The sequence below is a fragment of the Pleurodeles waltl genome, chromosome 7 (genome assembly GCF_031143425.1).
Source record: "Pleurodeles waltl isolate 20211129_DDA chromosome 7, aPleWal1.hap1.20221129, whole genome shotgun sequence".
In the NCBI taxonomy this organism is placed as follows: domain Eukaryota; kingdom Metazoa; phylum Chordata; class Amphibia; order Caudata; family Salamandridae; genus Pleurodeles; species Pleurodeles waltl.
The window spans coordinates 634,952,561-634,975,253 of record NC_090446.1 but is presented as its reverse complement, the minus strand read 5'-3'; the positions used below and the strand labels follow the sequence as shown (position 1 = coordinate 634,975,253).

The following is a 22,693-nucleotide window of genomic DNA, read 5'->3' as shown; positions in this document are numbered from 1 at the left end:
CGAATTCTCCAAGTAATAAAAGTTTCAGCCACCATTGGTGGCTAGTTGTAATATGTTACTTGGTTTGTGTCTCATTTTCTTTTGTCTGTGTTCCATATTCTATGTTCTCTATTCCACATTGCATCGGAGTGCTGGGGAGATTCCAGAATCAAGGTCAGTTAGACTCTGGCTCTGGACTTGTCAGGACTTCTCTTGCTGTCGTGGATCTTTACCTTAGAATAAAGAAGAATCTACATTTTTGGATGTACGGTGTCTTTTTCGTTTTTATTGTACTGTGCACATCACCCACGCTACAATTTGGTACCAGGAGTGGGGTGAACTGTTTATGATCCACCGACCGCTATTTGAGGTGAGACTGCGCGGGCCTGACCAGAAGCGGAGATTTAATGGTGCTGTTTGCCAGAGATTAAAGGAAAGGAGAAAAAAACGCCTTCTTACCGCGATTTTCTACAGCCAGGTAAGCCCTGGTGAAGCTTGTCTCAAGGTTTTGGAGCGGCCGAGCCATTTTTGCCATTAAGCGCTCGAGCGCACAGTGCTGCGTGTGGACTCGCGCGCACAGCTGTCCTGCGCGCATGCGTGGGTGTGTTCTTGCACGTCCTGTGCGCTGATTGTTGCTGGGCAACGCGCGTCTCCTGTTTTTTGCACGTTAGTTGCCGGGGCAACGCATTTACGCCAAAGAAAGCTGCATTTTAATGGAAATGGTGCTCTACAACAGCGCTCTACTTCCTGTTTCATGCGTTAGTTGCTAGGACGACGTGCTAACGCCACCGCTTTTGAAAAAAAAAAAAACCTGGGAAACACAGTATTACTCTTCGTTCTAGACATTGTTAAGTGTGAATTCTGACATCTTCAAGCAAATCTATAAATGGATCTATAAATTTTAAAAATATATATATATTTATATATATATATTCCTTTTGGGACTTACGTTTGCTAGTTTTACAACTCAGGACAATCTCTTTTTGTGTATTTCTTGGACTCAAATATCACTGAGTTGACATGGCATCAAATCAACTGGTCATGCAGCCTCCTCCTTTTTTGCAAAAAGGAGGTAAGCCGGAGATAAGATGGAATGAATGGCTGAGAATTTTTGAAAAATATTTATCGGCAATAGATGCTATTAGTTATTCACCATCCAGGAAATTGGCCCTTCTTTTCAACCACCTAGGAATAGCTGGTCAGCGTGTTTTTGACAATTTACCTGTAATTCAACCGCCGCAAGGAGACAATGCAACTTGGGATGTTTACATCGAAGGAAAGGAGAGGATTAAAAAACAGTATTCAGATGACTCAAATGTTTTATTAGAAAGCTTCAATTTCGCTATGTGCAAGCAGTCTTCAGATGAATCCGTAGATGAATATTTGGCTAATTTACGGGTGCTTACATCTAAATGTGACTTTGGCAACATGGTTGATACGTATATTAGAGACCAATTTGTTTTTCATTGCTACTCCAAAAAGATTCAAGAGCGTCTCCTAGCTTGTCGCAATCCCTCTTTGGATGAGGTTATTGATTTAGCCAAGGCTATTGAGAGGTCGATTGTCACTTCTAGAGTTGTATGTGGACAAAGTGTTTCGCATGCGTTATGCGATCATAACGAGCGTTGTGTCAATCATTTAGTTGAGGGAACAGAAGTGAATTTTGTAAGGGAGAAATCTATTAAAATGAGGAAGGCGCAAAACCAAACAGGCAAGGCCTGTTATCGTTGTGGTTCCAACAGTCACTTAGGGAACAATCCAAATTGTCCTGCTGCAGGGAAAAGGTGCATGAAGTGTCGTAAGTTTGGCCATTTCCAGGTAGTTTGCAGACAAACAAACTCTGGATCCAAAATGAGAATCAGCAATGTGAATGCTGAAGAGGTAGAGGAGCTGGATAAGTGTTCTGCAAGAGTTTCTACTCTAGTTCTCACTGTCGATATGGTTAATCATAGTAAGGGGGGTTGTCCTAGAATTCAGTTTAAGGGTCCTGTGTGTGAGGCGACTATAGATTCTAGAGGAGTAGTCGTTATGGCAGACTCTGGGGCTCCTATCACTATATTGGCAGACAGTACTTATTATCAATTGTGGCCGGACTCTAAAAAACTAAGTGAAGCTGATGTTGCTCCAAAAGCTTTTGGAGATCAGGACATTGATCTTTTGGGTTTCTTCTATGCTACATTGGAGATACTAGGCAGATCTATTTTTACTAAAATTTATGTGGCTTTCAAAGGCAGGAACATAGTTGGTTGGAAAGATTTAGCACGCTTGGGTATTGTACTCTACCCAGGTCAGGAAAATCCCATTAGATTAGGTGAGAGACCACACATTGTTGATAGGGAATCTGTTTTGCATGTGGTTCCTAATAATATTGTTCCTGAGCAATACACACTAAAGTTCCCTGATATTTTGGTTCATAAAGTTGGGTATGTGAAGGGGTTCGAGCACACTATTAGACTCAAAAAAGGAGCTGTCCCTGTTGCTCATAAAGTCAGACCAGTTCCACTCTCCATTAGAGATCAACTAAAATTGTTGCTTGACAAATTAGTGTTGGACAAGATTATCACTGCAACAAATGCATCAGAATGGGTTTCTCCAGTAGTTACTACTAAAAAAAAAATGGGGACCTCCGATTGTGTGTTGATTTAAGATCCCTTAAAAATATTTTAATAGATTGTCACCCTCTACCACACATACAAGAATTGATCACCACAGTGGGTAATTCAAACTTTTTCTCTACTATAGATTTACATTCAGCTTATCACCAGATTCCTTTTAGCGAAGACTCTCAGGAGCTAACAACTTTTGTTACACCCTTTTGTGCTTTCAAATTTCTCAGATTACCTGTTGGGCTTGCCTCGGCGGCGAGTGTTTTTCAGAAAATGATGGATACCTTGTTTGGGCATCTTAAGGAAGTTTGCGCTTTCCAAGATGATATTTTAGTTCACACAGCAACCTTGAAGGAACATGAGCAAGTGCTAGATAAAGTTTTTACCATTCTTCAAAAGTGTGGGTTAACTATTAAGACTGAAAAATGTAATTTCTTAGTTCGGAGTGTGGATTATCTTGGTCACTCCATTTCTGCTGAAGGCATTGAGCCCAAAATGTGTAATCTGGAAGCTGTGAGAAAAGCTCCGGTTCCGTCTAGCAAAGATGAATTGCGTTCCTTTTTAGGGCTGTGCGAGTATTATTCTAGGTTTGTTAATGGCTTTGCAATGATTGTACAACCTCTCCGCTTTCTACTTAAAAAAGGTAGCAAATTTGTTTGGGATAGGCAAACTAATGATGCTTTTGAGCATGTCAAACAGGTTGTTTTATCTACTCCTACTTTGAAATCTTTCATTCCTTCTGCTAAGTCTTTCATAACAGTGGATGCCAGTCTTAAGGGGTTGGGAGCAGTTTTTGGACAGTGGCAAGAAGGGCAGGAACATACTGTCGCGTTTGCATCTAGAGCTCTTTCTAGTGCTGAATGTAATTACAGCACTATTGAAAGGGAGGCCTTAGCGTGTGTTTGGGCTGTTCAAAAGTTTAAAACGTATATTTGGGGAACTCATTTTGAGATTTTCACGGACCATAAACCTTTGGTATTTTTATTGAATGGCAATGGTCTAGGTAAAGCGTCTGCCCGGCTGGTGCGTATTTTATCTAAACTGCAAGAGTACAATGTTGAAGTCAAATATATTAATGGTGGTACAAATGTGAGAGCGGACTGTTTATCCAGACTACCACTGCCTTACACCACAGAGGTTGGAGATGATCAAGACACAGAATGTGTGATAGGAGTTTTAGATTTAATTTATTTTTCTGATGGCATTTTTTCACAAAAAGAGTGGGAGTCTGCCATGGTCAATGATACTTTACTGTCTCAAGTACTATATTATATCAAGCATGGTTGGCCCAACAAAAAGTAATATTCTGGTGGGTTAAGCATTTTTAAACAACTTGAAATGGAGTTGTCTTGCGAGAATGGTTTTTGCATGAGGGGATCTGTGTGTGTGCCTCCTAAAGGATTAAGACCTAGATTAATTGAAGTAGCACATCAGGGTCATATGGGTATCTCTGCCACATGTAAAATTTTGAAGGGAAAATATTGGTGGCCCAATATGGATAAACAAGTTGCAGAATTCATCAATCTATGTCCATCGTGTCTTGTGTCTGATAAACATTGAAGAAACAGTGTGAAGCCCTTGCATACTGTTGCTCTACCAAACAAACCATGGGAGAAGATTGCTTTGGATTTCTCTGGTTCTTTTGATCTATTACCTAAAGATATGAAGTATATGATTGTGGCTATTGATTATTATTCTAAGTGAATATATTATTCTTTCGTAGATAGTACAGATACAGATTCTGCAATTCGATTTTTGACAGATTTATTTGTTTTGGAATGGTATCCATCAGTGATTGTTTCTGATAATGGAGTACATTTTACTTCAAGGAAAATGGCAGTTTTCCTTGAAAGGTTCAGTATTCAACATTTACAGGTTGCTCTTTATAGTCCTGCCTCTAATGGATTGGTAGAGAGGGCCAATAGAATATTGAAAGAAGGCATTCAGACAGCTTTGGCTAGTAATTGTAATGTTAGAGATTTTCTAAGAGAAAAAATATGGGCTTATCTAAACACGCCACATTCCACTACGGGTATTTCCCCTTTTACACTATTAAGAGGTAGGGAATCAAGGTCCAAGCTTGTGCCGGCATGGTTAGCCAACTCTATTAGCGTAAAGGCAGATAGGTCTGATCTTGCCATGAGTGTGATGAGAGATCGTGTCATAGGGAAACAAATAATTCAAAAAAAAAATTTATGACAAGAGGAACAATGTCAAGGTCACAGAGTTGAATGTGCACGATTGGGTCCTTATCAAGAAACCTCAAAGAGTTGCCAAAGGAGAATCCAGATACTCTCTTCCAGTTAAAGTGTTAAAAGTGACCAAAGCCTCTGTTTTGTTAGAGGGAAAGGGATGGTGGAATAGAAATAGTGTGGTCCCCATTACTGACAGACAGGCTCAGATCTTTAAGACCGTTTACTCAGAAAGAAACAGTGATGGTTCAGGAGTTCTGTTTCATCATGTTGGTCCTTCTTACCCAAGTACATCTTCTTGTTCAAGAGGTGAGGAAATTACAGTGCAAACTGATGAAGCAAGTGATCCTGCTGATTCTGATGTTTCTCCTAATAATACAGGCAATGCTATTGTACGTGACTGTTCTAATGAGATGTGTACCCGTAGTAACAGAGTGGTCAAAATACCATCCAAGTTTAATGATTTTGTGTTACATTGTTTTGATTAGGAAAAGATTATAGTTTTATTTTTGTTGTCAGTTTTGTTTAGTTTAAAGGGGGGAAATGATGTAATATGTTACTTGGTTTGTGTCTCATTTTCTTTTGTCTGTGTTCCATATTCTATGTTCTCTATTCCACATTGCATCGGAGTGCTGGGGAGATTCCAGAATCAAGGTCAGTTAGACTCTGGCTCTGGACTTGTCAGGACTTCTCTTGCTGTCGTGGATCTTTACCTTAGAATAAAGAAGAATCTACATTTTTGGATGTACGGTGTCTTTTTCATTTTTATTGTACTGTGCACATCACCCACGCTACACTAGTGCACCAGTACGGGGGATAGGAAACCCCGGGTTTCCGCTGAGAAATAACTCGCCGTTGTGCTTTTCCATCTTGCACACACATGCCAGTTGATGGGTCATGAATGGGCTAGTGATGCTGTTTCCAGTTGATGTGTCATCAATGGGCTAGTGATGCGGTTTCCAGTTGATGTGTCATGAATGGGCTAGTGATGCTGTTTCTGACCACGTGAGATGAATAGGCACTATTGACTGCAGTCCGCCGTTCCCTGGTGAATCAGCCCAATGTTTTTTATTTCAGTTCTTTTTTTCCCACTACGCAGTTCGTCCGAGGACGTGTATTTATGCTATACGTGAAAATTATGAGATTGTCGAAAAGTCAGGCGGGGCTGGAAAAAAGGCGAGCACTGTCACATTTTTAGCCATCTAGAGGTCATGTAGTATGATAACTTCCTGATAACTCTCATCCTGGGTTACCTTTAGAGCTAAAACACCTGTTGTAATAAAATGTGTGACTCTTTTATTTTGCTCTTCCCTGCTATGTTTGAAAATATTAGGATTTGGTTTTACTTTGTGTTCACAGTATAAGGAGAACCACATTTTCTGACATGAGGGAAGACTATATAGCAATATTTTGTAATACATTTTTATTGTGTAAGCGTATAATTAGGAAACTCTTTAATACTAAGACAGCAGACTTTAAAATTAGATGTACAGTGTTTGTTATTCTTCTAAATTCTAGGCAACAATTTGAAATATCTTCTGCTTCGAGAACCTCGATGTAAACATGAATTTGCATAAATAGTAATACAACACATTATTATGACAAGAAGCGAAGTTCTTTCCGCGAACATTCACAGTTAAATTATGAAAAGTTCTTGTTTCCCGCTGAGTACAAAAGCCATACCCCAGGTTAGGCCTGGTAGTTCATTAGGCTAGTCCTATAGCCGTCCCAAAGAGAGCAACAGTGCGACGGGTGACCTCAAAAATGGTCCTGTTCTTTGCAGAGGGATCCGCGCAAAATGCCATCTTCTCGGGGACTCTGCAAAATCCACACTAGAGCTTTCACAGGTCCTTCTTTTAGGGATGTTTACCCCATCTGAGAAAGTCATTCCTTAAGCACTCAATGTGGACACTTTTTCAGACTGTCAGCACCTACATTATTCCTTAGATAGCATTTATAGTAAGTAACCTTGATCTTTTTCAACTGATTTTTTTTATTTTTGGTTGAAATATGCAAAATATGCAATTGATAATAAATAATATAGCCTGTGTGGCAATTCCATAACTAAGCAGGGATGAAGGTGGGAAGTGATGAAGAGTGCTACAGTAGGTGGTGACTGGCGGGGATGGATAGCGAGGAGCGGAGTGAACTTAAGGCATGGTAAAGACACGGTCGGTAGTAACAGCAGAGTGAAATGCGAAATGTAAACAGTGTTGGACTATGTGGTGGAGAGTAATCCGTGAAGATCGTGGGTGCCACGCTGCAGTATTATTTATGTCACACTTTTTACACTGCCTTTTAGCCTCCGTTTTCTTCTGTGAGGTTTGTTGCTTTGCTGCCATGAACATGGCTTTACGCTGAGATGCAGGTCGATGCGTACTCCTTCTTTCATCTTTTTTACATGACATCTCACTTTTCGGTCCACCTGAGGTTATTTATTATATCAACCATATCAACAAAGACATTTTCAGATATCTGCCTTGAATCGGATATTTCCTGACTTGTTCTCACCTGTGTAATATTATTTCCCTGGGTTAGTTCCAGTGGAAAAACGTGTATGTTCAGGTTGTGAGCAACTCTTTGGACTGCAGAACAGCAGTGCTTAATTTGTAAATAAAAACGTGCCAGTGCCCAAAGCCCTCCTCTTAAACACGCGACTGCTACAATTAAATATAGGAACACGGAAGACTGAGGCAGCGTAAACCTGAAGTCATTTCGGACCTCTTCAATCCATAAAAAGCCACTTCCTGCCCCTTCTGCTCACTCTAACAGCTTTCTACTGTCTCCCTTTGCGATGCCTTTTCGTTTTGCCCTTCTTCCGTCTTTCCCATATGTGTCTTTTGCTCGCAGCAAATGCTTGAGACAGAAGAATGAGCCCCGGCCCTCAAAAATAAGTGCCGGTGCTCAGCACCGGTAACCCCAAGCTCAAATTAAGCACTGCAGAACAGTCCTGGAAGGTGCAGGTTGCTCAGAAGTGTGTAGACTGATAGTCAGAGAAGGTTATTTCATGAACATTTATTTGCCTCATTCCGACCACTATGGACCATTCTGATTGGCTGTGAGCAGCCAATCTTTCCTGAATAGATCAGCTAGGCAGGAAGGCCAAGGATCTCCTGCATGTTAGAAAATCAAAGCATATATCAATTCCCTAGAATGTGTTTATTTGCCACATTTCATTCATCACTATTTTGTCACAACTCCCATTGACCTTAAAGTCATTTTGTTCTGCCTAGTAAGTCACCAGCCCCTTTCTGCTCCAATTTCTTTTTGTTGTTGCTTGAAGAGGGCAATATAGGTCTGCTTGGGATTCTGCACTGTTCCTCTTTTTCCAATTTCCTAACCCTGACAAGTCTTGCTACAGTGTCAGTTTGTAAAAGGCCGTGAATAAATTGCCCATGTGTTGTTTATAACAGCTCGCCTCGGATCCTGGGAATCATGGGTTTCTGTGCCCCCTTTCATTGTGTTGTAATGGTATGTCATGTACCTCATCCATGATCTTTACATGCCTGCATGGTTACAAAGCAAAATCTACAGGCTTTTTTGGGAGTTCAGGAGTTAAAATCAGTCATTGTAAACATTACGGCTGTAACCCTGCATCCAAACCTCTCAAAGAAGTTTAGCAACCACAGATGAGTTTTTCCCTATTTGTGATGTGTATATTATGGCGCGGGCCTCGGCTAACACCTAACAGCCTTGGTGCTTTGGCTAATAAACAATTGGAGCATGAGGAAGGGATTATAATGTGCAGTGCAAAATGAACCACTTTCTGTGAATAGCCTGTCAAACTGCTCAGCCACAGGTATTCGCTTTAGGCAGCTACTTTTTATTTATCGTGGTCAGAATGTATTGGTTCGGTGTTCATAGGCTTGTGGTGGGAGGGCTTGGCCACTTGTGTAGGCATCTTGTTTGTACATAGGCATGTGCATTGAGAGATCAAGAAAGAGGGAGAGCTAGAGAGAGAAAATAAGAAAGGGGTGGTGGTCGTTGATGGCAAGGATTATTTGGTACAGTGATAGCTGATTGTCTGGTTAGCTAGGCAGTGTGTGTAGGTAAGAATATGGAAATCGATAAGAGCACTCTTTTGGGAGAATAACTATGTTCTTATTTTATGCAGTCAATTAACAGATTAAGCTCCATTCTGGTTGACATCCAGGCCAGTACAATGTGATGAGTACATGTGTAGTCTGTGCTCTTCCCTGCTGGATCTACTTGAGTTCTGCACCACTAGGTGTCTTCTGATGAATCTGCTGAGGGCCCTTTTTGCTTTCAGTTCATGGGGCTATAGTGCTAGGTGATGCTTGGAGGTAAAAAATTGATTTTTCAGCATAATATGAGGTAGGATCTCCTGTCTTTTTCTGTGTCCACACCATACAGTCACACACTGACATAATTACCCCTCTTTAGGTTAATTGTAGAACTACCATCTAGTCGGGGAAATCAGCACATTACTCCAAAACCTGAGGGTGCACCCCTTACCTCCCCTATGAATTTCATGGAGGGGTCATCCCCATACCCAGAGAGACTTTCAGGGTGAAGATAACCGGTGGCCTTGGGTCTAAGCATGACCCACAAGAAAAGAGTAGTCACAAAGGACAAGGAGCCCTGGGGGGCTTGGGACTCTGTCGAATCTACGTGATTTGATAACATTTGTTCCTTACTCATACAAATTCCTCTTGCGGTGCCATATTTCACCCACCCGGGTTCCACTGACTCCGAGCACTGTTGATGTATACCAAGGTGCTCCGAAGCAGTGCTTTAAATGGGCCGATACAGTCTGATACCGAGTACCTGCACTTATTTATTTTGAGAGGGAGAGTACCAGCACTTCTCAAGAAAAATGTAATACTTTTAATTGGAGAGTACCGGCACTTCTCACAAATAAGCAGGTACTCTGGTCCAGAGTACTTGCACTTTTGTTTTTCCATTACAAGCACTTACCTTCACTTCTATGTTTCCATTTTAAGCACTTCTCTGAAGTGACTGCACTAGTGCAAACACCGATTAACAATATACTACAGTAAACTTAATGGAAGTGGCTACATCAAATCGTGCCTTTCACCTGGTGATCCTTGAATGTGGTGCTGCTCAAACATCCTCATAAAGTTTTTATTCTGCGCCTCGTTTTGATCAAGCACGCTGCGCAGTATGGAAACCTCGTATTTGATTAGGTAGATTGCCTCGGATTTTTTTTTTAGAAATCACAGAAGAAGCCAGTTAGAGAAGCTCTGGGTTTTAAATCTCCTTTGCCGTTCGTTGTTCTTCAGGGAACGAATAGTTCTTTCACTGGCGGAAAAAAGGATTTTGCAACTACTGCCGGTAATGTTACTCGGGATCAGAAGTACTTTAGTTGTTCTTTGTTTTCATGATTAGCCTGATGAATGGAATGCCCGGCTAAGGTGCCTTCGCCCCCCGGATTCTTCTGTCTCCATTTTCCACAGGTGCACAAAGGCTCATTATGATTAGATATAAGAGCCTTACTTCCAGAAATTTCACACGCCGGGCCAGGTAGCTGGTGCCCGCGCTCCTCTTGCACAATGCTCTGTGGGAAGGTTTTTGTGCGCTGCGGCGTCACTGAACAGTGAGTGCTGCGACGTTATTGCATTTGTTCACCCACAGGCCAGCACAAGCGGTGAGTGGCACTTCGGATGCAATCCTGGTGTGTGTGTTTGGGGGGGGGGGGGGGAGTGGTCGCGTGGACGGTGCTGATAGGCTTTCTATTTTCTGCCGACTGAAGGGGTAAAGAAGAAGAGGTCAGTACTACGTTCCTGTCCCTGACAGTTGACACCTGGATGCGCTCTGCAGACACATTCCAATCTCAGGTTGATTGCATATTCATCCTTAAAAAACGTGTTCAGCAAACATGTCATTCATTTCAGTTTCTTCGAAAAGGTATGTACCTGCGTTATGAATGACCCATATAAAATAAGAAATGGTCAACAATAGTATGTTTTACTTAAACCATCAGGAAAAAGTCATTTTGTGTGATGGCTTAATTAAATGCGTACTACAATAGTTTTGTACTGTAGGACAATGACGACATTAGACACAGTAGTAATAATTGTATGGTCGTGGACTATAATGCTGTTCTAGTATCGGGCTGCCTTGTCAGACAGGAAATAATGAAACTTTTTTTTACATAACACTTTTTCTTAAACATTGGCAGTTTATTAAATGCAAAATAAAATGAAGGGGAGAAACCATTGCGCTTGATAAATACCCGTCTAACAGTTAATGGTGCACTACTATCAGTGCATCTCTGCTGCGAGTTCTTGAAAAGATGTATTAAAACACCATGTGATTAATACCTTCGACTTGAGTGCACTTCTCGACGCAGTTTTAAGCCAAATGTAAAGTTTGTTACGTCTGCCTGTATTAGCCTTTTCGGCTTTTGTTAATTATGTGAACGTTGGAGAAAGTGCAACGGCTGATTCCATCTCTGGGTTCTAAGTAACTAGCTTTGTGTCAGCCAAACCCAATTAGGTTCAGCTGGGGACAGTAGCGTTCGTTCCTGCCCTGCACAGTGGCGTAACAAAGGCGCCCATTGCCCCCGCGCTCCAGGGGGATCCCCTCAGCACATTATACTGTGCACGGGCAGCGTACCCCTGACTATAGAGGGACTACACGGAGGGCCTCACGGCACTTTGCAGGAGGGGAAAGGAAGGTGCCACTGACCCTGCAACAGATTTCCATGTCAGCTTCTGCGATCTCATGGTGGTCACATGTTCGCCATAGAAAAACACGAGACTTGCCCGACCCGGCAAATAAATGTTTTTTTAAAGTGCTTTAAATAAAAATATAGAAGTAGTGGTACTTACTATCCAGCGTACCGGTTTGATTCTGAGAAGTTCCGGTGCTCTCCCATTAAATGTATTTTATCAGTGCAAACAAGTGCAGATAACCTTTGAAACAAATGAAGTGCAGGCACTCAGTACCATGCAGTACCCACCCTTTAAAAAGCACTGGCAGGAAAGCTGTAAAATACACTGGCTTTACCAAAGAAAAAGTGTGCCTAGTAATCACTGATCACAAGAGGAAGGTTTATTATAACAGTAATCCCTTGACTCCAGAAATCCGAACACATCATTGTGGGGGTTTGTGGACTGTTGGTCACATGTCTTCCGCGTGGCATTTCTGTTGCACAATTCTTTCCTGGGAAATACATATCTTTAATAACGTTAAGAATGATCCCTGTTTGGCGGATTAAGGTCCTTCAAGTCTTCGCGGTCATTAATATCAACTAAGCGGACATTTTTTGCCCAACCTCTAGATAACAACATATTCAAAGGAAGTGAAGCTGTGACTATTGAAGCTGCACCCTATTGTCACAGATAAGTGAATTTTCATACTAGGAAGCTTGCTAATATTAGAGGAACGTGTTATCTGGACTGTTAGCTGACCAGTAAGAAAACATGATATGTTTCAGAAGCTTATTCCTCTGACATAAGTTTGTGGTGGGTAGGTGTTAAGTCGAAAACCTAAATGGCAGTGTCTAACTCCATCCACTACCTGAAAGCGTTGTGTCCCCTCAGATCACAAAGTTGAATAGAGGCAGTAAGCATGCTCATCAGTTTTCTGTTTGTGGCACATGATGGGTCGTGCTGATGTTGCTGGCTCATCTTGGCATTATATCAGGTATTTTATCAGCTCCCTGCCCACCTTTTTTGCTTTGTTGACCAAAAAGTTACTTTTTGCATAGTGTTTGGCCTGCTCCAAGTGATAAAACATTGCAAAGTTGATCAGTAGGAAGGCATGTTCTTATCCGGCATTGACCCATGCAATTAAATGATAGGGCTTGACAATCAGATGATCTATATCATGTGGCCTACGTTTGGCAGCCTCTGAACCGCTTTCCTCTCAGACTTTCTGTACTGGTGCTAGTAGTTTTTAGTGTTTAGGAGTGTGGTACTTTTCTTTAACAGCATGGGTAAGGAGGTCTTCTGTCAGCCTACTGCTCCAATAGTTGGTTCTCTCTCACATTCTTTTCCACTTCTTATTTGGGACAAGTGGAAAGGAGTGTTTTTTTTTTCTCTGCTTACCCTTTGTAGGTCACACCCTTGATTCACTGCTGGTTGTTAAACTGAGTTCTACACACTGTGATGCTGTTCATGCAGTATACTTTGAAGGGTATATATAAAAATCTGTACATGTACATAAGAAATATATGTTTACAGCTTCTCCTGGAGCATCTGTTCCTAAAGCTTGGCGCTGCAAGTTCACAGTAATACAAAGAAATGAAATCTGCTCACATATCTCATCAATCTCTGAAGATAATGACCCTTGAGTTTTATTAAAAGACTACAACAATAAGCTAAGTGAGGCACTTGATTGTCTTGCTGTTATTGAAAAGAAACAATAAACAATATAGAGTCATCTCTATGGAATACAAAACATATCAAATGCCAATGTCTCACTGTAAGAAAAATATACCACACAAGGAGAAACAACACCGTATACAATCTTTCACCCCCCAGAAAGGCCAGGCACATCATAAAAAAATGCTGTACAGAGCCATATGTTTCCAACTCACAAACAATTAAATGCCAGGAACTGGCCTAAAGAACAATTGAACATCTTAAAACAACAGTCTTCAACTCCTTCCTACCAACCAGATGAGTCCAGATTTGACACATTTTCTAGTAGCTAGTTTCTTCTTTAACAAGATGCCCAATCTCAGGAAAGAATATGACAGCTCTCTTACCACATCTGAACCTATGCAAACCTTCACACCAAGAAAACCAGAATAACCTTCAAGGCTATCTTCCTAAAATATTTGTTAAAAAAAAAAATCTCTGTCACCAGACCATCGCCTTATAGGCAGCTCCCCAAGGCTAACGTATTCAAGAGTGCCATCTCACCAGTATGCTTAAATTGTAAAAATGCTTATCTCCATTTATGCTTGATGTTTGACTTCCTTAAAATTGGACATGTAAGACCTCTTACTAAGACGGAAGGAGCAGGCCCCCTGCAAATACAAAAAACTTCAGACCTAAAACCAGATCTCCTGTTCCATCAAAGCTGCTTAAAATAGAAGTGTATCCTCACACCTGAAGAACGACTTTAACAAAAATCAGCTTCTTGTAAAATACAAGTCAGACTTTAGTACAGTGAACAACACTAAATCCAGTCTTCTCATGGTCAAGGAAAAATATCTCCTTATTATAATGAACCTCTCTTAAGCATTTGATACAACTGAACAGGACACTCTTTTTACCATCCTTCAACAAAGCATAGGCTTTGATAGCACTGTTCTGAGTTAGTTTAAATCCTGTTTTTGAGATTGTTTCCAGCTGGTAAGAATTGGTCGTGGGCAGAATTTTAATTCCGCAAGGGTAATTGAAAAAATTTGGCAACTCCGCATTACTCTTGTAACACAGAATTCCCGCCAAACCCACCATGGTGGATTTTTTTGTTTTGTTCGAGCAATGCAGTGACAATGGGAATAGTGCAAGGCTCTGAAATGCGAGCTGGAGAGTGAGATTTGGCGTCCCCTAATGTAATTTTCCAGCATTAAGAGGACTTCAAATGCGGTCAGAAGGCTGCTTCATGAGTAGATTTTCTGTTTTCGCAGCAGTACAATCAGCTCGAATGGCTGCACACTCTTCTTCACCAGGTGGTGCTGTTTGTGCTAATTTTTCAATGCAGAACGCTCTGCTAATGCTAAAATCAGAAAACAATATGCATTCTCTGCACTTGCACAGAACTCCGCGGAAGCCAACAGATCTTTTTATGTAGCTCAATGGAATTTAGCAGAGTGAAATTTCACAAGTTCCACGAGGCCTGGTAAAGTAGGTAATTCTGCTTTTAAACTTACCCCATCACCATTTGGAGTACCCAAGGCTCCGTCCTCACCCCTATCTTTTTTAATCTGTGTGTAGAGTAGAAACATGGTATTGCATTCCTTCAAAGCGGATTTGCCATGCTAACCCTAGAAGATGGCTCATAGGTTATGTACTTTCAGCTGATATGTGATCCACAGGTTACAGGTTCGACTCCTGGCAAAACAAAATCTCTTCTTCCTCGTCTCATAACAATATATTAAGTGCATTTAAAGTGAGCAATGCTAACAACTGTTACAGGGCTTAGAAAAGGTAACTTTGAAGCACCGTATAAAAGGCAAATTATTGTTGGCATTGACAATTTTCTTCTGATTTCTTATGGATACTTCTAACAGCAAATTAATTATCATTTGGAATCCCCCTAGATGCCAGACTGGATCCAGAAACTTCTTAAACAGCTGGCATGCACTGGCAGATGGTGCAGTCATCCACCTTCTCAACTCTATCCTGCTTCCAGATGTGACAACACTACATATACACAAAATCCCTTTTCACTGATGTCAGTCCTGCATTTACTGTACCCTCTGATGTGGATCTGAATCTCTGCTCCTGATTTCTGCTTTATATGTTTCTTTCCAAAAACGTTCAATATGCTAAGGATGTATAGGTTTAAAGCAATGCATTGATTGCCAAAACAGAATGTCAAGCATGACTTAAAGTTCCAAAGGTCATCTGGGAGCATAAAGCCAAACTTTACATCGCCAACCACAAGAAGAGCCAAGTGGGGTTCGAGGGGAAAGTTATGGCTTTGCCTCTCTGAGGTGACTTTGGCTGCATCTTTTGTCTCAGTACGAACTTTGGTTCTCGTGCCAGTATGTCCCAAGTTTCCCGGGCCACCTTTGACTCCACATCAAATTGAGGAATTCAGAGTCTATGGTACAGTTGTTCAAGGTGGTTCCAGTTCCATCTGGCGTGCCTTCAAGCCCCCAAGAGTCATTGGGGGCATGAGTCGTAATCCAGCAAGCTGGTCACTCATTTCCGCCCTATGACCTTGTTTGACCTCACTCCAGACTGCTGCCTGCCCAAGCCTACCCATGGATGCCTCTGCAGCAGGCCCTGTCAGTAGTTCCCAGTTCAACACTGCCTTCGACTCTGGTGGTGCTGGTTCCCAACTCTGCCCCAGACCTGATGTAGGGTCCCATGCCTGCTTCAGCTCGGTACTATATAATGCAAGTCTGTGAAATAACAAAACTGCTGCATGTGGTTTTGAATTACTCTCCTGCTCTATTTCTGCCTCAGTGCAAATATTACTAGAGGCCCTTTTTCATGTTTGCCTTCCACCAGCAGTACATGAAGTTCTGACACCATACATGGTCCTTTTCTATTGAGAAAGACAACCCTCACAAGCTGACCAGCAGGTTGTCTGGTTTTTGGGGCTCCAGAGGGCAGGGTAGTGGCAAAAGCTGTGGAGATAAGTAAGCCCAGCATTACTCTTTGCCTCTGTCTGCTGTGACTGATGGTGAGCGTTAGTTTCCTCTCCAGTGGTAATTCGGGGCTGTAAAATGATTATGTCTACCCAGCAGACATGTAGTTACTTCATATCCGTTGGTCCTTCAGGTTGTTCAAAATTATGAGTCCCTCCCTTTTGGGTCTGCCCCCTCCTAACAAGCCTCCAGTTGTTACTCAAGCTTCGGCAGTCTACATAACTATCCTGTCCATAGAGGTTCAGTCTCAGCTTTCCAAATGCGCCATCAAGGTGGCACCCGAGGAGGAGAGGGATACAGGATTGTTGGACATGGCCCTTCTTAGGGGATTTCCCTGATTTTTTATTTTTTTTGCTTTTTTCTCCCTGTTTTTTGTTGACTCTCTTTGCGTGGCCTTAGGACTCTGAGCACAGTCCCACTATGCTGCAGTAGGAAGGTGGGTGCATCCTTCCTACCCATGCCAGGAATGGGAGGAAGGGGTGCTTACGTGATTGGTTGCAGTGCTGTACCGAGGAGTGTCCTGTAAAAAGATACCCCACATACCTGGGGCGGATACAGCCCTGGCCACTAGTGGGACACTGCAATGAGTGTGCCACCCACCAGAGTAGCCAACAAATATGTATTAGGCCTGATAGTGCAGGCCTGTGGAAGCGTGGGTGCGCCTGAACTCAGGGTGGCATCTTGCCACCATGGCCAACCCTGCATAGGCCTTCCACTACCCCTAGAGCACCCCCAGAGGGTGAAGCAGGTGGTAGGCAGACAGAAGACAGTGCATGTACACAAGGGTATCCCATGCCCTGGTAAGGGAAAAACCGCACATGGGTTTATCTACCTAGGAGGCTGGCTCTCCCTTGAGGTTTTGCAGTTCCTCTTGGAGTGGCCTTTGGACCCTGGATGCTTTCCCACTGTAAGTTCAGCTTGAAAGTGTGCGCGCCCTTCCTACATGTGTTAGGAAGTGGTGCCTACCTGTATGTGCATACTTACACAATGGTGGCTTCATACATACTTATCCTGGTACAGCTTACCAGATTGTGCACACTTGCACATTTTAGTGTTTTCAATTATATACTGAGCCTAGCGTAGCTTACCATTATGTGCACACTTGCACATAATGGCGGTTTCATGCATACTGAGCCTGGCACTGCTTGCCAACATGTGCACACTTGCACAATGGTGTTTTCATATATACACTGAGCCTGGCACAGCTTGCCAGTGTGTGCACCTTTGCACATTGGTATTTTAATATATATAGTGAGCCTGGTAGAGCTTGCCAGTATGTGCACAGATGTGTTTTCATATAAAAACTGAGCCTGGCACAGCTTACCAGTATGTGCACACTTACTCTGTCACAGTAGGCCTGTATGGGTGCACTTGCACCTTTGTGGTGTTCTTAAACCTTGTGTCCAGCCTGCCCCTGCAGGGTTGTGTGTGCCAGGGCAATGGTGCCCAGGGAGTGAACAATACCCATGTGTGTTTTCACTACCATTGAGAGCTGCTTTGCTCATAGGTTACTATGGAGGAAGGTTTACAATTAATCCTAGCTGCAGAGGTGGATTGCAGTGCAGCAGTCTCATAATGTTTGCTATCATTGGATTCACTATAGCAAACTCTTTTCAATGGTAAAGGTGGCTATGTTAGTAATGCCTTGGAAATGGCACTTCTAGAAAGTGGGCATTTCTATGTTCTAAAACTCCTTTTGTGTATCTTTTTTATTCAGCTTCATTCATCTAGAGGCTGGGGTAAAAAAAACATCTGTGCATTCCCCAGCGACAGCTAGGCCTGTATGGATAGATTGGAGGGCGAGGCTTTGACACTTGGCCTCTCGGAGTCAGATCATGGCCCCAATAAAGTTTAAGATCTACATTCCACGACCCCAAGGCAGGCATTCCTGAAATTTAAGGGAGGCATCGGTGGTTCAAAGGCGTACCACACTTCAGCATCCCAGAGATACACTTGCAAGATCGCAGGATGGAGACCCTGAACTGCATGGTGCACACTGCCAAAGGAATCTGTTGTGCACAGGAGTATTTACTGCCCCGGGAAGGGACCGTGCACTCTCTGTATCGTGGCTGGCCTGGGCAAACTGCTTGCTGCAGTGTTGCACTCTGAAATGTTCTCTCCAAGGATTTGTTGGCTTGCCCTCTTTTCTTTGTGGAGGCCTTAGGGACCTCCTGCGAGAGACTTACACCTTTACCTGTGTCATATGGAGAGCAGCGGCACCCTCCTTTGCACCTGCGTCATCCGTTGGATTCCACTGAGTAGAAGCATTGTGAGTGTAAAACTAAGAATTGTGCCTGGAGACTGGATTTGCTTGGTGCTGAGCCTTTAAACTACTGTCCGCATTCAAGGAGTGTAGCCCTCCATCAGGGGGCCACGACACGCATAGGCGTCTGGTTGGTAGTGAGCAGATTCACTGGTTGTGGGACACCGCGTGGCCCGCTTTTGTCAAGCATGCCACATTTCTCTTGTGCAGCACCCGACTGCATGCTAATTGTGCGCGGTGTCCATGTCATTGCTTGGGACCCTCGGATGTGGGGGTGTACCTGGAGCAGTGCCACATTCTACCTCATGTGGCACCACTAAACTTGCGTCTCTGTGAATGTGACCAAATTTGTCTGGTGCAGCTCAACCCATTGCGCACCAGACAATGTTCCTCATTCTAGGGAGGCACTACATTAATAACTTTTCGTGTGCAAGAGTAATTGTCTGGTGTGACTCAAGTCTTCGCGATCCAGACATTGTGCCTCATTCCAGGGAGATGCTGTACTGGTAACTTTTTGTGTGCAAGCGGAATCGTCTGGTGTGACTTAAGTCATTGGGCACCAGGCATTGTTCCTCATTCCAGGGAGCCATTGCATTGTCCACTTTGCATGTGCAATCGAAATCATCTGGTGCGAATCAGGCCATCACACACCAGACATTGTGGCCATACCAGACAGGCACGGAATTTGGTAACTTTTCGTGTGCGACCCAGGCGCCTGGGGCTGCCCAAGTCATCATGCCCCAGACATGGTGCCTTCTTTCCTGGAAACCATTTTTGGATTGGAGTGTCTGGCTTGACTGGGCACACTGTGACCATTGTGTCCCCCAAGGCTCCTGTGCTTTGGAGACCAGGGTTCGCGCCGGAAGGCCAGTATGAAGACCCCTTAGTGAACTTCCCTAGCTATGGCCAAACCTCCACTTGTTGACTGCCTGATTAGCCATTCTCTCTTTCTTTCGCCCTCATGTGCCCCGAGATGCTGAATAAGTGTAACAATTGGCCACAAGCGGCCTTGGGTCCGGGGAAAGGTTATTGCATCTCTAGCTGTTGGCGGTTGGTAATTGGTTTGAGGGTGAAGAAGGGTTTGGGTCCAAGAGGGGTCTGTAAACTCATTGACAACTCACCTGCCGAATGTTAGGGCACTGCATTTGGGTGCTGGAAGCAAGTGCATGTATACTAGCTCATTAGGTCCAAAATATTCCCTTCCTGTTGAATGCCCGATTTATAGAAGAGAATTTGAGTGGGTACTCAAAAATCAAGGGGGATGGACCATAACCCCTTTCGTGAAATAGTCCAACACAAGTAGGGAAATGAGAACCCACATTCATCAACTGTGTCAAAAATCGTCTTTAATTATAGCTTCATAAGTCCAGTTGAAAACAAACATAAAATGCGTTGAATGGCAAGAGATGTGATAAAACAAATCCAATCAATCCAAAGAACATTAGGCAGACAACAACAGCCGACACGTGTTTCGCCCCCTATGGCAGTTTCACCTGGGGCTTTTTCAAGGCAATATAGTATTCTTGTTCATTCATCACTTTAATAGAAAGTCATTGGTCCAAATACCAGTAGAGCAAGTAATTTTATATCGAACGGCACGACACTGCCAGGAGCGCGTCTTATTTAGGTGCCATTTTGGAATACTAGCCTGCCTGATATCCGTGGCACCGCATAGCGGTGCAAAGTGAGTTTGTGGGAGTGATTGCCTGGGATTGACTACACCGCCTGGCGGGGTGCCTTTTACGCTGCCTACTATACCGGTTGACATCGAAGTTTACCTGTGCTCCCTAGGCTGCGGAGGTGTCTTCAAAGTGCAGAGATTCTCTGTATGTTGGGAACCAGGATGCATCCTATAACTGTTTGATATTGATTTGGGGTGATCCTTTGGGTGTGTCTTGTGCTGCTAACATGATTGAACCACATGTGGGTGCTAGGAGGGAAAGTATTTTTTTTTTCACATGTACATACTGCTAAATTATTAACACATTGGACCTAGTACTTCTAGTTATATTTCTAAATGTGATTGATGCCCAGATTTAGATCATGTTCATGTTGTGTTAATGTGTGTGTTGAATACAAACTTTATTTACATAAATCTCATGTGATGTCTATTTTTTGATGCTTAATGTACTTGTGTGGTAGTGCTGTGCCAATGCTTTACACATTGCCCCTGTGATAAGCCTGACTGCTCTGTGCCAGGGTGAGCGCAGGTTATACAGTGTGTGTGATCACCCACCTTTGATGGGAGTGGGAGTTTCTGCCTGACTAGGGCCTCCCCTCAGCTAACCAGAATGTGCCACTTCCCACAAGGATGTTACTTTAGATACCTCTGGTTCCCCAGAACGAAAGATGGTTAAAACCGATCTTGGCCCACAGACTTCTGAATACCTTGCTGAGGAAGAACAAATTAAAAATGTTAATGCTGCCCCCGTTTTGTTAGCCTTGGATACTGGCAGCTGGATGTTGTCCTTGGACTTACTGGATATATACTTTCCTGTGGCAAGCCAACATCACCGTAGGCATTACTTTCAGTTTGTGGTTGGGATGGAGCATTTCCAGTTCACTGTCCTGCCCTTTGCCCTTACCTCCGCTCCCTTGGGTGTTCACATGGGTGATGTTGGTGTCGGGTGCACCTTCTTAGGTCAGGAATACTTTTTTTCCATACCTTGATAACTCGCTCATGAAGGCAACACCACTTCAGCTTACCTCAGACCATCTTCAGGTGCCTGCTAAATTTCTAATTACCCTGGGTTTCTACATCCGCAAACTGAAATATTATCTTAAATCTGCAGGGTTGGATCCCTTCATTGGACACAGTTGCTTTGAAGTCCTTTTAACCTCACAGCGTCTCTGTGACATTTGGTCTATGATTCCAGTGTTTTCAGCTTGAGCCTTTATTCCAGCCCGCTTAGTTCTGAGGCTAGGGAACAACCATCTGTAGCACAGCATGTATGTTCGCAAGCTAGTAGTGTACAAGTAAAATGAGATCAGGTTTGAGTACTCATACAAATGATTCCATTTATTTTATATAACATACATGTCTAATTATGTTAGATCGATTAAGAATATACAACTGGGGAGATTACCGATCTGCCAATTCAGTTTGTCATGGTAGTAGAGTAATGGTATCCAAACAAGACAAAAGTAATGAATTTGTTTTTAACAAATTAATAAATCTCTAGAGATTCCATTGATAGGAGATGTCGGCCCCACAAGGGTCGCTTGTGACCTCAAGGCGGGACATGATAGATTGAGTAATACAAACCAGGGGTTTACTTTAGCAGAGTACTTTCCACTCTCCTGGTATCAGCCACCTTCTTGACTTCTTTAAATGCTAAGTTGAAGAAGGCGTGGGAAGATTTTACCTCGGTCCATTGGTCTCACAAGGTTCACCACTGATGACATCTGAATGCTGAATGTTAATTGTAACCCAGAAGGCAGCTCCGTTGCCATCCTTCCAAACTACCCCCTACCAAGAAGCAAAGAGTGGCAGATCATAAAGAGGATCTAGTTTAGACAGATAGACTGGGATTGGGAGTGCCAACAACCTGCATCCAATGAGGACATATATTCCTTAGTGTGGAGGTGCTCCAGGCTATGCCGCTTGAGATGCTGTTCTACTGCTGGCTGTAAGGTATATATACTTGGCATATATACCTTGATGATTTCACCAGCTTCTGTGGTGAAAATCCATTGAGTTAAACAATACTAGTTAGGCATAAAACAGGTTCAGTATGGCAACGAAGATAAAACCTCAAAGGAGGAAGACCAGCCACTTACTGCCCAGCATTTCGAGTGACTGCATCCCACAACCTCTTCACAATCTAGAATACAGTGACATACAGTTCTACAAGGTCACCATTGCTAACACTGTGAGCCAAATCATGTCTATGTATGCGAACATCGAAGGATGCATTACATCTTTGTATTTTGGTATCCTTCTACTTAGTCAGTGCCAGTAATATGTTGTCCACTAATTTGCACAAGCTTTCTGAGGCTGAAGTTAATGTGATCATGAAAGTTTACGATTGCATCTGTGGTACTGTATTTTGGCTATGTTCTTCCAAGAAGAGCACAAGTTTCCCAAAAAGTACATTGTTGAGCAAAAACTACTGCTAACCAGATACTGCACCAGTACCACTTCAGTCCATAATTATTAGCCTTTCCAAGATAATTTCTAATATCTTTGAACCTGAGGCCCTGCATACATTACCAATCCATTGACCTTCTCATTTGATGAAAATATTCTTTATGATCTTTTAACAGATGATGTGGTTAAGCTCAGTTGAACGTAGGAATGGTCATGAATGGCTGCATTACACCCTGACAGTCATGACAGATCATAGATTTATTTTCAGATTTTTCACATCTGGCAGGGTATGTTGCACTAAAA

General features: G+C 42.8%; 1 protein-coding gene across 3 annotated transcripts in view; it reads left to right on the top strand.

The window, feature by feature from the left end:
• SLC26A2 (solute carrier family 26 member 2) overlaps nt 1-22,693 on the top strand; it is a 168,491-nt gene that overhangs the window by 121,604 nt on the left and 24,194 nt on the right. The gene's annotated exons all lie outside the window — the stretch shown is intronic.